This window comes from Python bivittatus, unplaced genomic scaffold, assembly GCF_059951505.1.
Source record: "Python bivittatus isolate LINGU-HERP-01145 unplaced genomic scaffold, Pbiv_v1 ctg000020_np1212, whole genome shotgun sequence".
Classification (NCBI taxonomy): domain Eukaryota; kingdom Metazoa; phylum Chordata; class Lepidosauria; order Squamata; family Pythonidae; genus Python; species Python bivittatus.
The window spans coordinates 118,458,696-118,477,259 of record NW_028277030.1 but is presented as its reverse complement, the minus strand read 5'-3'; the positions used below and the strand labels follow the sequence as shown (position 1 = coordinate 118,477,259).

The window sequence follows — 18,564 nt, the reverse complement described above, 5'->3', positions numbered from 1 at the left end:
GAATTTGAATTAGCATTGTGTCTGGAACAGTCCCTCCTTGTGTGTTAAGCTACTTCTGTTGCCTCCATTAGGGCTCTCCTCTAAATTCTGTTTTAAAAGAAAATAGGGATATGCAATTTGGGGGGAGAGGCTGGGAACCAGGTATGACCACTGAGTTGTGTGCTACAGGGTACATTCCTCAAGGTAGATAAAAAATTCATTGGCTTTAATTTATTTATTTAATTAAATTAAAACAAACGGAAAGCAGTTAATATTCATACAGAGGTAGAGACACTTTGTCACATTCAGAATTATAATTTAACAGCAGTTTGGGGAGGAAGCCTGGAGGCCACATCCAAGGTTCTAAGCACGCACATGTGGCCTCCTGTAAGTTCTGAAGGTGGATTCCACTCCGCTTTGCCTGAGAATAGGATTCTGTGCATGCTTCATCATAGCAAAGTTGAAATGGGGGCAACATGCATGGCACCACATTCCTTATCTGAGCTCATATCAACTGTTTGGTCTAACAGCCAAACCTATCATCAAGAATTGCTGTGAAGAGATTGTAATTTCTTTTGATGACCTTGAAGGAAAAGGAGAAGGGCTTAAAATGGAAAAAATAAATATGAGCATGGGATGTCTTTTATGATTTTTATAGCCATCTCCCTAATTACTTCTAAAAGCACACAAGCGACAGCTTTTTTATACATGTATTTTTCCTTAAAATAAATCTATAGTGCAAAATCTCCTCAAAACGTTGTTTATGTTTTCTGAAATAATTTTTATGAAAAGCTTAACACGCCATAATATTATAATAAAACGGAATTTCCCAAACAGTTCTACCATAAACTTTTTTCCATGTTTCAGAGCAGCTTTCATTGAACTTACTCTTTTAAAGGCAAAGACACTCATTGCCCATCATAAATTATTCTTCACATCCATTGATGACTCCATTTCCAAAAATGATGGAAATATGCTTAACTTGCAAGAAATATTAGAACATCTTGCCTGTACATCCACACTTCTTAAAATAGCTTACAATACATCCAAGAACTAAAAATATTTTTTTCTCAATTGCAAAAGCATAAGAAATTCTGGATTTAAATATTGAAATTACTCAAAGAAGACATTTACTTTCTTCTGGATATGAAACCTAAGTAAGGATTCTGTATCATTTACTGCCTGCAAATGGGGAAGCGACTGCCAAATGAACGGTTTACCTTGGAATCACACTTTATTTATAAATTACACAGTGATATGGACCTTTCATTTCACTCTCATTCCAAGGCATGGCAAGCCATTTCGACACCTTTTAGAAATATTTCACATATGGCACGGTGCAGCAGTTCAAGCTATTACGAGGCAAGAAATATAGATGAACTAAATTAAACAAGAGCTTTTTAAACAATCAAAGGAAATACTTTGAAACTTACTTGGGATAATGTATCTTGCCTACTTAAGAATATATCCACACTACTAGACGGTCATATTTCATTTGGTTTTTTATTCATTTTTGTTCCCTAGGCTGGATCACAACATGATGGTAGAAGTGCCACCGGAAAAAGCAGTTACACCTTACCCTCTTCTCCCTGACACCGTAAGGTCTGGCCACATAACAGATATCAAGATGCTCCAAGTTTATTGTAGCCACAAATATTCCTTTTTTATGTTTGGGAGTTCAGGGATTCTTTGCTGTTGTGGGTTTTGAAAATAACCGTTATGTTTATTTTAGAGTTTATACTTCAGTTTTTGCATATTTCCCAATTCCAATCATTAAGCAATGATGATGAAAATGTATAGTAATGAAGCTCCAGGGGATGCAAAAAGGAGTATTGCTTGCTCGTTTTGGATGCAGAAGATTTTAAGGAGTTCCCCTGAACATGAAGAGATGGTCCCTTCTGACCTTTTACTTAGTTCCTGCAGGACTGAGGCAACCACTGATGGGAGCAGAGATGTGGGGGGAAAGTTTTCATGTGTTCACAGAAAGAAAATTAATCCCTCAGGAAACTCTCTGCCCTCCCATGGGGCACTTGCAGAGTCCAAAGGCATTGCTGGAAATAAATATGATGCTACATGCTAGTCCTTCATTTTGTAGCAGAGGAGCTTCCTGTTGAATATTTTAAGAAAATATATATTTTTTAAAAAGACCAGAGACTGTGGTGTCTTGGTGGGAGTGTGGTTTTCTCCTTGGTAGTTCCTTGATTAGGGTAACCCACCCACCCACCAACACGGCAGGGCAAGCTACTGTATATAAACAGGGAGCAAACAAACAACCAAGCTCAGAGAGCACCAAGGACTCTACAGTTCAACCCTGAACTACATATACTCTCTTCTGTTAAAGACCAGAGAGTCAAGAAATGGGGTGGACACCAAGTGGAGCTGGCTTATTGGTGTCTTAATCTACAATCCTGAACTATGGAAAAAAGCTTGCCTTAATGTGATTAAAGCTTTGGGAAAACAGAAACATGAAATGGAAGATAAACCTCACTGAATGAAGTGCAGGATGCACATCTTCGGTGTGTAAATGTGTTAGATTTTGTTAAAATTGTGTAGGTCGTGCTGTGCCATTTATTCCAGTTGATTATCAAACATTTGAAGGCAAATAAGGGATTTCATTTCTCATTTATCACCATAATTCCATCATGTGCATTGCTAATTCCCTAATAGCCGAAGATATGTGGATGAGACATATGGCTAAGGCCACCTAGTGGATCATGAATATGGAATGGGTGAATGTTGTGTATGAAGAGGAGGAACAGCACATTCAGTCATAGCAACTGGAATTCCAATTTAGATAATTGATTTCCTAATTAATAGGAATAAATAGTGGAATCAGACTGTGTTTTAGTTAAGTTAAACCTAAGTAAGGTTTAACTTAAACCCACATTTCAGTTAGTAAATGTGATTTAACTGTCTTGATACATTGGTTTTAAGTCAATGTTAACTGAACAACTCATTGATTGGATCCCACTCATTGAGTGAAAATGTCCCCATAATTTTCATCTGCAGTATCAGATGAGTGAAATCTGTCCTTTTTAGGAAGCAAGTAAACCCATCTCACTGCTCTTCCATAGTGATTTTTGAAAGCTGGATCTGATCCAGCTAAGGATAGGCATTGCAAGCTATGGCACTTATTTCTGTCATAGCCTGCTTGCTCTATTTTTTCCAGTAAGACTTGATTAAGGCTAATGTTAGCTAGTTTGGGATATCTATAATAGAAAATTCCTGGGTGCAATCCAGAAACACAGAAATCAGTGGAAATGCATCTAGTAACTTTTACTGGGTGCCTATTCCAACTCCATATCTTCATTCCACAACACAATTCCAGCAGTGCGTTTTTCCAGACCTCAGTGCTGCAGTTATCCTATTCAAAAACCGATCAATTCGTCAACCAGCTTTATCACGTTATTGTTATGTTGCTAGGCCCAATTAATGAAATGAGATTGCCAAATATTTAACGAAACAAAAGAGAAGTGATGATTCTTTCAGAGTATCATTTATCTCTTATAATGGGCCCTTCTGTCCCTGCTAATTTGACATCATGTTATTTTTCAAAGGCAGCTCCCCACCAATCAACATCCCCATGTAAGCCTGTTTCACTGATGAAACGGAACAGCCATATCTAACAGTGACATCTGGCACATGTACAAATGAAATCAGCTCGCCTCATTCATCTGACGGCTGCTTGCCAAGCACTCTGCAATGAAAGCATGCTAAATCTACCCTATATTTTGATGGTGAAAGATTAAGAGAGCATAATCCACTTGGAGTTTAAGATTTCATGCTCTGCTTCTAAACAATACGTTTATGTTTAGAGAGGTATCTTCGCTCATTTTTTTTAAAAAGTCTTGGTCTGTTGCTGGGGAGTGGGGAGACTGAAAACCAACTTCATTCTCTGTTTTATCAAAGACACACTTATCCAAGAATGCCTCTGGAGTGGAGGAATCTCTTCTAGGTCCATTTGATCCTAGTCCTGTAGCTCTCCAGCATGGCAGACTTTCTTCTCTTCCAGGAATCTTCCTCTCTGAAAGTGTAGAAAGAACTCCACTATATTCATGGCCTCAGAACTAGAGAGTTGTAATCTTATTTTTAAAAGTTAATTTTTTTTTACACTAATTCAAGAAAAACAACTACAGTGTTGCCAATGGTTGTGTTTTATCATTGCATTAAACCATCCAGAGAATTTTGCAAATGGACTGTTTACGTCCACCACCACCAAAAAAAATCATTTGTCTGGGGAAGAGTTGGGGCATGTCTACTGACTAACATACTGAAATATTTGTTCTGCAACTTACAGGACTACTGGTTTTTATCTACACATTATTCCAGATAAAATGAGACTAGGATGATGGGAATGTTCTTTCCAGATAGGAATGCCCAGAGGACTCAGATGAGAAGAGTTTAAATAGATGGATTTTGAAACAAATCAGTTGGAAACAACTATACAGTATGACAAGAAGAGCTGAACAAAATGCAATTTGCACATAATCAAGATCAGAGCTGAATGGGTCTGAGGTTGAGCTTACATGTTCCCCATAAATGAGGATGTGTATTTGACACACATCCTACTGAAAGCAGTGATGTGCAGGTAAACATCATTCACCTCTTGATTGGGGGGGGGCATTATATTTAGCAAAAACAAAGCACTGGCAGAGATAGAGGAGTATTAAGTATTAAGAAGTCTCCCTTCTACCTCACTTCATAGCAGTCTTTTACTGCTTCTGTGGCTGCGCTTTGCAGGTAAAGTGCCCTAAAACTGAGTATTACAGATGGTCCTTGAATGTTATGAACTGTGCTTTATTAACATGTCCTACTGCATGATAATTTCAAAAGTGATCAGGCCATCCTGGATGAATTCCCTTCATTGCATTTCAGTGCCATTTCTCTGTGCACTTAATGCTTCTTTTCAGAAATGCCTTTTGATAAATAGTATGATAATTTATCACTTGAGAAAACTGTAGATACAGTGATTGCACCACACTTCTCAGGAACAGGCCACGTAATCTGCTGCATTGTTTGCTTTTTTTTTTTTTAAGTACAGTATCCTTTTAGTACACTGTGTTTCTAGGAATGAGAGCTCCTATCGATGAGACTCACATGGAGTATTTATCCTATTTCTTTGCAGATCAGTTCCAGAGGATGATCTCCAAAAACTAAGCAGGATTGGACTTCCTTAGTATTTGGATGGAAGGCTGCCAGCATTGTAGGCTAGGCTCTAAAAGTTTAAAAAAAGAAAAAAAACTATCTCAGAAGAAGGTAATGACAAACCACTTCCATACTGTTGCTAAGAAAACTACTTGGGCATGTCCACAAAGTCATCAATTCATCAGTTGAGCTTAACTCACAGGAGATTTTATCTTCCTTTATATCAGCTGTCAAGTGTACTTCCTGGGTAATATTCAAAATAAGTAAAACAATTCAAATGTATTTTTTTGAAAAAGAAGCCAAAAGTCACCATATTATAAAAACGATATAAAACAGTCAATAGGATTAAAAATGCATCTAAAATGCACAAGAGAAAAATTCGTTGACAGTGAAAATACCATCAGTTAAACTAAACCTTTTGGGGGAGAAGCTTCAAACCCAAAGTACCCCCCACTGAAGGCGTATTCTCTCCAGTAACCATCGCTCTCACCTTTGAAGGCAGAATCACCACGGAAAGCTTTTTGCTATTTATCTTCATCTTCAGTTGGGAAGAGGTAGAGGCTTTTCAAGGGCCCAAGCACTGAATGGCCAAAACCAGCACTTTAAATTGCAGTGGGCCTTGCTGAATTGTAATATGAACCTAGTGCCTAGTCCAGCATATGAGTCTGTTTGCCAGAAGCAGGGAGATTCCTGAATTAGATCTGTATGTGACAGGGCCAACATTCCAGAAGATGATTAAAAGCAGGATGGAAAGTGGGGTGGCAGGAAATTAAGCATAACCCTTGACACATCCCCTCCCATACTTTACACTGCTAGTGCTGTACTTTCTTCCTCCTCCTTCTCCTCCTCCTCCTCCTCCATAGTATCAAACTCCATAAAGCTTTTCTTTCAACAGCCAGCTCTTATAATTTTTAAAACGTTTGTTGAGTGAAGGACAAAGCAGCAATCCTGTGACATCCTTGAAGTGGGCAGGGCCAGGAATTAAAGGTTTTTTCCTCATGATCTGGGGGGTCCAAGGTTTTGGTGGAGGACATGTTTGGAGTCACATTATAAATTTAAATTTCCTTTAAAAATGATGCCACTCATGTAGAAAAGATATGAGTAAGATTTGTGAGTTTCACAGCTAATACGATATGCATTTGTTTGTTTGTTTATTATGCCACCATCTACTTGTCAGGCTCTAGGCAGCTTAAAGTATTAAAACATTAAAAGTAGTTAATGTTCCTCTTTCTTTCCTTCGCTGTCAATCTCATTTGTATCCTGTTCCTCCTCCAAAGATTTCAGGGCTTCAGGAGAGGTATCTTATTTTTCTTCAACGCAATCCTGTATACTAACTTATACTAGTAATGTATTTTTCCAATGAATTTCATGGCCAAGTAAGGATATGAACCTAGTATTCCTTGTGCTAATTTAACACTCCAGTCCTGGAATAGGCAATCAGCTAACTTTTATATATTTAAACTGTAAATCCCATGATCCCTTGCCATTGGCAGGAGAGTGCAAAACACCTTGAGAGCCCCAGGTTGCCTAGGGTTTAAGTGGAATTCACATAGAACAGAAGCCTGAACAACATGGTGAGTTTCGGTTGGTATACTTATCAGAGCAATAATGTAGCTACTCAACAAAGTTCAGGCAACAATAGACAGTATTCTTTATTTAAAAACAGATACTAATTAAAAGCAAAAAATAAAATAGACTAAATTAACTCTCCCGACTCCTTTAACAGCTGATTTACAAACTTTAACACTCCAGGAAGAGGAACCTATTTTGCGACTGATTGGTTTTACGTTGTTATTTTCTGTGATGCATCGTTATCTAACAACGATGTTCAATATAAATGAGAAATGTGTTACGCTACTGAGACTAAACAAAAACAGCAAAATGTCCATAGGCAAGAAGTTATGATATCTTACAAGGCGATTATATTCATTTAAGAGTGAGCAGGCTGATAGAATCTAATACGTTTTCTACTCAAACTTCAAGTTCCATTAATCAGAGACAAGGAAAAATTGCTGCAAGGTTGACAGTAGAGTTAGTAATCTATTGCAACCCATTTTTCATAAATTGTATTTCAAAACCTACATCAGAGTTGTGAACGATCAAGGATAGTAATATATACTTATGCAAACTTTCAATATGGTCAGTAGTGTTTCAGAACACTTGGCTAAAGGACTCTGATTAATAAACATATTTTACAAGTAAAGAACAAAAAAAATTAAGAATTGTACCACGTTTCCCTAATGTGGTACTCTGCAGATGTTTTGAGACTAAAACTGCCAGAATTCCCAGTCAACATGATGACTACTTTCCTTATACATCTGAAGAGCCCCACATTGAGGCAGTCTAGAGAAATGACTAGTACAAAGCCAGCCGTTTGAGCAACCTACAGTAGAATGATTTTGGAGTATTTTTATTTATTTTTATGTATTTGTTTGAATTTATTAGCCATACAGCAACAATGGATTCTTCATTGAGATGTCTGGATATGGATAAACCTACAGAGGCAAAACACATTCCTTACCCATCTCAAAACAGTCCACCCCTCTCCCAAAAAAAGCTCCCCCAATAGACTGCATAGTTTGGACATCTAGGGATGCGATCCTACCACCACAAATCCAATTCTTGTGATTCCATGCCCTCTGTAGCCTCTCTACTGGAAGGAACAGTCCTTAGGCTGAAAAGGTTTACTTACCCTTGAACTAACAGAAATCAGAACCTTTTGGTAATATTCTGCAAATCAACGGAATATTTACTGAATCTCTCTTCTGCTTATATATGCACCTTAGTTAAACAGACCAAGTTCTCCACATCTCCCTGGAGAGAAACTGCATTGCAAAATGGTGATTTGGGGCAATATTTTTTTTATCTTGGTGGCTTAACATAGCTATTTTCTATACACCTTCCCAACAACGTAGGGTTTTTTTTAATATGTGGGCCAAAATGTTTACCTCTGCAGACAACAGAAATGGCAGCAGATTGCCACCCACATCTCCTGCAGCTGTTGGAAACAGGGAAAAAATGAAAATTCACCCTGGTGGAAAACTGTTGCCTGCCCAGGTTGAAAGAAATAAGCTTAATTCTAAGGAGAGAGGCACAGTATTGCATTGTTAGCTGGTCAAAGGGCATGCTTCAGTGAGAAAGGCAGAGTGTTTAACTAAAGTGGCAAAGTACCTGATCTGATACTTTTTGCTTGAATAGCACTTAGCCATAATGCAAAAGCTAGCTTCCTGGTGCTCTGTCAGCTACTGCTCTTCAACAACCCAGAACGCTTCCCCTCCCAATAGCTTCACACCCTTCACAGGAACTATCTATTTATACAATCTTGGCAGAGAAATGCCTGTCTCAGCATACTTGACCCAAGATGATCACTCTGTTATTGACCCTTCCCTGGCACTTCCTGTATGCCTGAGCAAAGAACAGTCTTAATCTCCATATATCAAAATATAGAAATCACACAACATAAGAGAGCGACCGTGGGTCTATTTTTTTCTCGTATTTTCCCTGAATTGTCTCGTTTTTTTTTCATGTGTGTGTGAGAAATCAAATGTATGTTATTTGATTTATCGCTTTTATTTATTTGTTTACTTCTTTGTTTATTAAATTTGTGTGCTGCTGAGTCATTCCAAATCTCAGCAGGTTACAAGTTAAAACACAATATAAACCTCCACTGAAACAGAAATCAAAGCAAAAGCAAATACAACAAAGCCCCCAGGATGAAATCAAAATAATAAACAATTAAAACTGTTCTCTACAATCCCCCATAACAAAAGAGCCTAGGACAACTCAAGAAGCGAAAACTAGAAATAATGGTAACAATTTTTAAAAAAGGAGAAGAACCAATAGAGATGGCAAAGGTTCATATCCCAAACATCCTCCAGAGGAGTTCAGCCTGTGTTCATTTCTGGAAGATCACTGCCAAAGGAGGCCAGTGGCATGTCAAGAGGGAAGTGGTTCCAAAGAATAGTTGCCATTGTTGAAAGGCAATGCTTTCTAGCCACAGACTCTCTCATCTAACAAAAATGGCTTTCCGTCTTGCATATTTATTTCTTCAAACCTATACTGATAGCCTTACTACAAACATCTTCTTTCAGTATTCTTTGCATGCTATGGTGTAAAACTGTGGTATGATCAAAGAGTGGAAACCAATCGAAACTATACAGGTGAATAGACCGAACTATGCAGACCAGACCAGAATTGATTCTCAGGGAGACTAACTAAATTTCAGTGTGCAACATGCACACGCAACACACACAAAAAACAGGCAGAGCCTTGAATATTGCAGCTGCCATTCACTTTTTAAATCATACCCTGTGGACACCCCTGTCCTGTTCCCAGGTTGGCTTGCAATGATCATTTTTAATCCATAGATGACTTCAGTTTGTTCCGTCTGGGAGAAGTTTGGGTTGAGGTTTGGCATGGTTCTGCATTCGTTTTAGATGTACAAGCCCAGCTTCAGGAAAAAAAAAGAGGAATAGACCAAGTCTATTACGTCTTATCTTCCATATGCTACAATAATAACACACTGCATTTCAGGAGATGGTTATTAGTTGTGAAGTGAGATTTATGATGTTGTTGTCCCTGAGGACAGCTAGAAACCATCACAACAATTAGAATGTAAACTAGCCTGCTGAGAATACCCTGGCTGGAGCTGTGGGCAAAACTGTTTGTGTAACTGGTCAAGAACAATTCATCCGTGTGAAAATATTAGTCCTACACTTCTGCCAAGATGGGTGTCTGTGCGGAGATTGTATGCCATGCCTTGTGCCAACTGCTGAGATGAAAGATGCTTTAAGGGAAGTTTTGACTCAAGCACTATCCCAAGAATTTTAAACCTTACATTTATACATGCATAAATTCACTCCCCCACCCATGTGGCTTTATGCCAAACCTCTCATAGCAGTTTTCTTCCCCTGTTTCTTCCTATATCTGTTTTCTTAGATTTGGCATCTGTAGCCAATTCCAGCTTCCCTGGGGGTCTGGTTCAACTTCATTAGAGCCATTGGTCTTCATAGGCTGCATCCATAATATACTTAACCTAATTACTGGATTAACCAATTTTCTGGTTTTGCACTGTATACTGAACCATAAACTAATCAGGCTGGGTTGGTACAACACCCTACTATCCCCCACCACCACCAAAAAAACCCTAATCAAGCTTAGCATCTTGTGAAAATATAGCCACTAGATCTTTACAGTGTTTTGTGGAACTGTAACCATATAAATTTCATTACTGGAGGAAAGAGCAAAGGAATCTATTATACCTACCAATAAAAAGAAATTATCAGGCATAATTCTGTCATTGATTCAAAATGATGTAATAGCTATTCCTCCATCTTCAAAAGAGCCTTAGCTACTATAGTCGTGAGATTGTGGAGGGATATAAATTTAGCCAATTAATCAATTGGTTTTGTTGTTGTTGCTGCTGTTGTTTTCAAGTCACAAGGAGGCAACTGCCTGGTCTAGTCCCTGCAGTTTTCTTGGCAAGCTTGCAGAAGTGGTTTGCCCTTGTCTGCTTCCTAGGGGAGAAAGAGGGACTGGCCCAAAGTCACCCAGCTGGTTTCATGCCTAAGGCAGGACTAGAACTCATGGTCTCTAGCCTGGTGCCTTACCTACACCAAGCTGGCTCTCTAATTGTTACCCATGTTCTAATTAAGTCTAGTTTGAGCTTCTCTAGTAAGATAGCCTGCATTTATACAGTATATTATGGGATGTTTTTAAGACTACATGTGGCTGGAAGAAAGGTTAGATGTTGCCACTCAGCCTGCCTGCTTGTATGTTGGACTCCTCTCCTGCTCTCTAGGGACTGTCATTATTCGCAGCCATGCCCTGGGGCAGCTGGTTGTTCAGGTGACTTAAACATTCCTTGGTTAACAAAACTACAGGCATATCTTTAAGGACATTTGCAAAGGTGGGGATTTATGCAGTTGATATTTGGGGCCAGGAAGAACTTGAAACCCAAGGTGTCCATGGTTACGTTCTTCAAAGTGGAGTCCTTGGTGCTCTCTGAGCTTGGCTGCTTGCTTGCAGATGTTTCATTACCCAACTAGGTAACATCATCCTCTCCAGCAGCCAACACCCAGATAAGCAGGGATTAACACCAGACATACAATCAAGCAGAAAACAATACCCTAATCAAGGAACTACCAAGGAGAAAATCACACCCCCATCCAAACTGGCAGGGCAAGCTTCATAAACAGGGAGCAAACCCCACACTCACTCGCACTGATAATGTTACCTAGTTAGGTAATGAAATGTCTGCAAGCAAACAACAAAGCTCAGAGAGCACCAAGGACTCCACAGTTCAACCCTGAGCTACATATCTTCTCTTCTGTTGGAATCTACAAAGTGCTGAATACAGAACTCTGAAGTTGCATACTTCAGAATGAGACCCATGGAAGGCCAAAGTAGTTTACTGATGTTGCACTTAATCGTATATTTGATATGACCATTGTTAAAAATGTGGTAACATTTCTAGAAGTAACTCCTGCATTTGAAATATCTTGTTAGAATCCTAGACTATAGCTAAAAATTGACTCTTGCCTAGCTATTGCCTATCTCCTGATACTTGTGAACCCTCACGTTCTTTCCACTGCCTGAACTGATGCCATTATTGGAATATTTACATATATTTCAACTGTTCAGAATGAAACTTGCTACAATAGCAGAGAACCAGTAAACTGGGCAATGTCTATAAACGAAGTGGGAAATCCACATGGCCTAGGCCTGAAGGAATTTGTTATTCTGTCAGAGTGGCTGAATCCTGGGAAGCTTAGTAGAAGCAAAAGGGATGAAGAAATGAGACCACTGTAAGCTATGCACACTGGTACAACCCACAATGGTAGATTCCGGAACTTACCTCAACAGGTGACATCAGAACTGGGAACACCATTATCATTCAGTTTCTTACTATGTATTTTGATCATCATCACTGGAAGATAGCTTCAGGATTCTTTGCCTTGATGCTATAATATCCTGAGCTGCTTCTGGCATCATGAAGAAAAAAACAAAAACAAACCCAAAACTGGTCAGTGACACAACTAAGGAACACTAAACTTCATTGCGTAATGAAAATTTCGTTTGTATCCAGTTTAGTACTTTTCTTACCCATTGCAATTCATAAACAGAAGATGACCTGGATCTCTTAGCATCTAAACATACCCTGGACTAAGAGGGCTGAGTGTGACATAAATACCCTATTTATAGGGATTACCAAGGATGACCTCCTTTTCTTCAGCTCCATCTGAAAAGTGATGTGAAATGGGTGAGATGTTTTTTATTGACAATTTGAAATTAGGTATTTTCCCCAACAGTCAGTTACATACATAGAAGATAGAGATTAACAGAGAGCAAAGAGGCATGAAGCAAGGGTCTCACTGTTCACTAAGGAATCAGGGCAGTTATACCTGTTTTTATTTATTTATTTAACATTTTTAACATACACAATTAATAGAACAATATTTAAAGGAAAAATAAAATAAAATATTGGAAAAGAGGCAACCCTGAACAAACTAAAAATACAAACTACGAAAGAAAAGAACAAGAAAAAAATCTATCTTATACTTATCAATAGTCACTGGTTTACTAATAAATACACTACCATAATATAATCAGTACAAAATATTATTGTAAAATATCACCAAATCTCTGCCATAGTAACACATATTGGTGCATCCATTGATTAGGAGAAAATATTGCCTTTTCCAAAACACAGAGATCACACATTTCCAACAATCATTCCTTGACATCTGGAATAAGATCACATTTCCAATTTCTCAATGATTCTTTTAGCCATCCCCCATGCTCGATACAAGCAAAATTCCTGATAAACAGTCAAGTTCCAAAGCTTTGGTATATAGTTCAACATTACGTTAACATTCTTAACATTTAAAGATTTTTCCATAAATCTGTTTATACACATTAATATACTATCGTGGCAGTTATACTTAAAAAAGATTATTTTTATCAACAGTAGCATTGTTATGAACTTTTAAAGCCCAAATGAAATTAAGCACATTTTCAGTTCCCTCTCATTGAAATTGAGGGGTCTTTAAAATGGGCAGTTTTACAGAAGTGGATCTAATATTTCTATTTAAATTTCATATTCAAACATCATCAAGACAAAGGCAGCATACGGCAGCAATCTGAAGTTTGATGCCCTCCAATTACATCAGAATTACAATTCCCCAAATTTCCAGCCATTAGCCATAGCTGCTAGGAATTCTGGGAATTGTAGTCCTAGCATATCTGGAATGCATGAAATTGATAAAGGCAACAATAGATTAAATTGAGCACATATAAATTCTTGCTGTATTTGTATTTTGCAATCTCACCAATATTCCATTTTGTCTATGTGTAAAATTTTAATTAATCAAATTAATAATTATATTCTATTAAATTATAGCAAATATAGCCAGACACCTATTAATTTCAGATACCACACATTTGATTTATTTTACTGCTTGGACATTTTTCTTATTTGAAATTTCTTGAGTATGAACATTACATTGCAATTCTTTTCTTTTGAACTGAAGGACAAGCAAAAAATCAACTCTTCCTACCAACATAAAAATAAAGCAATCATCTTTTCTAAATAATAATATTCATATGGATTCATAGGTATCGGGGGGCAAGCAAATTATTAAATGTTCATCATGACATTGCAATACATACCACATGACTTATGTACTAGCATCAAGTGCAACAGAGCATTTGCAGTGTGATATTGCTATGTGCATTTCATCAGTTCTTTGCCATTGTGGTTTAAACTGGACACTTATGTATGAATTACTACAATACCTCTTCTAAATACAAGTGGCACAAATTAAGTTGGAGCAAGAAGGAAGAGAGATAACAAATATTTTGGGCCTTGTCAGTCTGCAAACTTAGTTGTGATATCATATGAACACCTTTCATTTCAGTTAAGACAATTTTTATTCAAGGCACCACCAAAAATGTATTCAGATTCTTCTATCATTTGTGTCTTATATCTATTTTACTAATGAGAAAAGACTTGTGAAAAAATTGTTGTAGTGGCCAAAGGTTTAAACTGTGTAAATGACATTAATTCAGTTCTCACTGAAGAATTTACAAAGGGTTAGTAGTGGTCTCTGACGACCTGTATTTACAATCTGGTATACTAATTTCATATTCTTACCTACCATATAGAACTGTTGTGAAAATTATTTAAATAATCAGATCCTAATGAAATCATGCTTAGAGTAAACAAATATAAATCAGTGAGGTAAACTGGACAAGATTACCCAACTTGCATTGATTTGATTTGAATGAGTCCCCTACCATAGCATGCAAAGAAATAGAAATTAGAATTAATAGTTTTGAAACATCAACAAGCTGAGATATGATAGTAGCAGATATGCTACCTAGATGGCTGAAAGTGAGGAAGACTTAAGGAATTATTTGTAGAAAGTGAAAGAAGAAAGTGCAAAGGCTGGCGTGATACTCAGTATTATAAAATATCCTGAAGATTTTGTCAACCAACCCAATGCAAATCATTGGAGAAGTTGAATTTGTAAGATTTCATCTTCTTAGGCTCCACTGTGAAGATGACTATAGCCATGAAACAAAGAGATGTCTACTACCTGAGAGAAAGACTAGGAAGAATAAATAATTCAACATGAGATGGACTAAAACCATGCTGTTCACTCAAAGCGCTAATGATATGCTTAAATGCTTAAGTATTTTGGGCACATTCTGTCCAAAGGCAAGTGTTATTGGAAAACACCCTGGGTTTGGAAAAACCAAAGACAATTGATAAAGAAGCCAACAGACAAGTTGCTTAAATGCTATCACTGATGACACAAACATGAGCTTACAAGAATTCAAAGAAGTCATTACTGACAATCCCAGTGAAACTGTGTTGCTTTATTAAGAAGAGTTGGAAATTACTGAATGATTATTGAACAGCTACTGTAAGCATGAGTAAACCTAGAGCCAACCCAATATATGGGAACGTATTTTGACCATTACAAAATAGTGATGTTTTGGTGATCTTAAAAAATAACTTTGGATGTCACTCTCTAAACGAAAACAAAAATCATTCTAAGTATCTAAGAAATGACATACTGTATATGTAAGCAATGAAGTATCCACTGAGACCTCATTCATGAATCTCTACCTTTGACCACTAGAAAAATCATCGGTCCTAAGGGAAAGGAAGTAAGGAGCACAGTGTTGGCAAGGGCCATTAAACTGTCAGATAGAAGGAATGATGAGCAATGGAAATACTTACAAGAAGCTCCTGGGAATGGAGTGTGGGAAGGTGGAATAGTGATTGTTTGAGGAATGGGATTGACTTTCAGTAAGGTGCCTTGAGGGATCCTCTTCCTCACATTTGATATTCTGCTGATTTATTATACAACAAGAAGAAAATGTAGATTAAACCATGCAGTTCTGAATAGCAAGTAGAGGAAACAGGACCTAGTTTGTGCTTGACAGAAACGTTAACAGGAAATACCTATTGATGTTGAATGCATTCATATCTCTAAAGTCAGATGGGCTATATCTCATGGTGTTGAAGAAACCTGCTTCAATACATTTCTATTCATTGTCTTTGAAAGTTCCTAGAGAATGGATAAAGTACCAAATTACTGAAGGAAAGCAAACACTGGCCCTGTCTTCCAAGGAACAAAAGGTTGAACATAGAAGACCACAGACAAGTCAGTCTAACATCAATACCTGGAAAGATTTTGATCAGATTAGTCTGTAAATACCTTGAAGACAAAACAGAGATCACCATATATATTGATTTCAGCAAATCATTTGACAATGACATTCTAATTAACAGACTAATAAGTATGGGGTGGATGGAATATCTGTTCACAAGCTAGCTTGAAAACTATACTAAAATAGTGCTCATCAACAGTTCCTCTTTAAAGTGGAGTGGGACTGATCCCAATCAAAACTGCAACTGATACAAAACTAAATGGGATAGTTAATACATTAGAAGACTGAAACAAAATTAAAATTTATGTAGATAGATTGGAAAAGTGGCCTGAAAATAAGAAAATTAAATTTGATATAAAGACAAGTGCAAAATTCTTCATTTAGGCAAAATAAATCAAATATAATACAATACCATACAATACAAATACAATACAAATACAAATACAAATACAATAAATGGGCAAACCATCTGACTTGGTATAAGTGAAAAGAAACTTGGAACTATAGTTGATCAAAAGCTGAAGAAAAGTCAGAAGTGTGATGAAACTGATAAAAAGGCAAATACAATTTTAGGCTGCATCAACAGAGCTATAGTTTCCAAATCGTGGGAAGTAATAGTTCATTCTATTCTGCTTTGGTCAGATCCATTTGGAGTTCAAAGTCCAATTGCGGGCACTACATTTTAAGATACAGTAGATTCAAAACAACTGAAACAATAATAGTGTCAGTAACGGCACAAGGATGATCAGGGGAATTTAAATTAAGTCTTATGATATTAAGGAAAATGGGCATATTAACCTTGAACAAAGATGACTATATGGAGATAGGATATATGAATATAATACAGTGTAACATTAATCATGCTGGATCAGGTCAAAGCTCATTTTGATCCAGCATTTTGTTTCTCATAGTGGCCAACCAGATACAAGCAGGAGGTGGAGACATACCTCTCCCCGCATTGTTTCCTTACACCTGCTATTTGGAGGTAAGACTGCATCTTCAGAACTAAAACCACGCAGTAATCAATGGGTCCTCCATAAATTTATCTAACGCCCATTTAAAACCACCGAAGTTGGTGGCCGTCACCATGTCTTCTGGTAATGAATTCTACAGGTTAATTATGCATGATTCAGAGAGGCACCGTCTCTGGTCTGTTCTAAATTTCCCTGATCCTAGAGTTTTGAGAAAGGGAGAAAAAGTTCTCCCTGCATAGCTTCTCCATATTATGCAGTTTTATGCACCTCAGCCATGTCCCAGCTTAATATTTTTTTTCCTCAAGTCAATGAATTCCAACCTGTCTAGCCTTTTCTCATACAGAAGCTGTTTGAGCCTCCTGATCATTTTGGTGGCCCTCTTCTGCCCTTTTCCCCGTTCTAATCTGTCCTTTTTTCCAATGTGGCAACTAGAATTGTACACAGGATTCCAGATGTGAAGGTACTTTAGATTTGCATAAAGGCATTACAGTCTTGCCAGTTTTATTCCTAAGGATGGTGAGCTCTCCTTTGGTGGAAAAGGTGAACAGCCATCATTTAAACTGAATCCCTGTCCTGAGCATGAGTTCAGCCATGGAATTCCACCGCCACCACCCTGTCCCCAACCAACCAGCAACCCAGACGACCCTGGAAGTTGTCCGGGTTTCCCGTCTGAGTGCTTTTTCTCCCCTCCGCCCCCACCCCCAAAGAAGAGTCTTGCTGTCCCGGGCTGATTCCAGTAGGGGCTGTCTCCCGGGTTAGGCCTGGATCGCGCCCAGGCGAGGCCTGGAAAAGAGGGACAGGCGCTGCCGCTCAGCGCGCACCTCTCCTCCTGCAGCTGTAAGCCGATCCCTGCCAGGGCCGCCTGAGCCCGGGAGGACGTCTCTGGTAATAAGGCAACTGCTCTGAATCAGCAGCGGGCCCGGCCGCCGCGCCTCCCGCTCCCCTCGTCATCTTGCAATAATCAGCGGCATTAACCCGGGTCGAGGAAACAGGCTCTCGGGTTAGTGGTGGGAGGTTGTGAAAACAGGGGGGCGGCCAGTCGAGGAAACCTGATCGCTATTCATCAAGCTCGGGAGGCGACCGGGGAGAGGAGGAGGAGAAGGAAAGGGCCCTCCCGAGCCGCTGGCTCCCGGCGACCCGGGCCGCGGCAGTTCACGCAGGCCGCCTGGTCAGGCGACCGCGGCGGAGATCTCTGGCGGGAGGGGGGACCCACGCCCCCTCCCCGCAAGGCGCTGGCCCGCACACGGACCCTCTCTCCCCCCCGCCCGTTCGGGCTTTCGTGCCCCGCCTGAGCTTTGGTGCGCTCTGCCAATCCCCCGAGGCGAAGGGCTCTCGCGACTTAGTCCAACCATCTGTTTCTCTTTACCCTTGTTGTTGTTGTTTGTTCTTGTTGTCTTGTCTGAAGCTTGGGGTTTGCAGGGGCTCGGATGGGGCGGGGGGGAGGAAAGGAGAGGGGGAGTCGCTTGGTCAAGCGCCGGGGCCGAACGGCTTCCTTACGGCGCAATCTTGCGCAGAGCCACCCGGAAATAAAAGTGCGGAGAATCGTATTAAGTGGCTGATATGTGTGTGGAGAAAGGGGGGGGGGGGGTTGGTTGGTTTTTTAAAATTTGTTTTGGATTTTTTTCTTTGTTTTTTGCTGTAATTTAAGACACCGTTAAACCGGGATTTACAGACATAATGCACTTTAGCTGCTTAACAATTCAAGAAAAGCACCCAATCTGGCTGCAAAATTCCTGTCCACCACTAAATGGCAGCAAATTAAAAACAATTAAAAAGCAAACCT

At 38.9% G+C, this 18,564-nt stretch overlaps 1 long non-coding RNA gene across 4 annotated transcripts; it reads right to left on the bottom strand.

Moving 5' to 3' along the window:
• Window positions 1-243: 243 nt before the first annotated feature.
• LOC112542190 (uncharacterized) lies at window positions 244-18,279 on the bottom strand. 4 transcript variants are annotated; one of them, XR_015797404.1, is made up of 6 exons: window positions 15,599-18,279; window positions 15,374-15,486; window positions 12,229-12,364; window positions 11,981-12,107; window positions 5,077-5,194; window positions 244-4,003 (listed from the first exon to the last, which is right to left on the bottom strand). It is a non-coding gene; the product is annotated as an uncharacterized LOC112542190 (long non-coding RNA). The 4 variants fall into 4 exon arrangements; XR_003086024.2 differs by having other exon boundaries at window positions 15,374-18,279; XR_015797403.1 differs by having other exon boundaries at window positions 12,229-15,486.
• Between the last annotated feature and the right edge of the window lie 285 nt (window positions 18,280-18,564).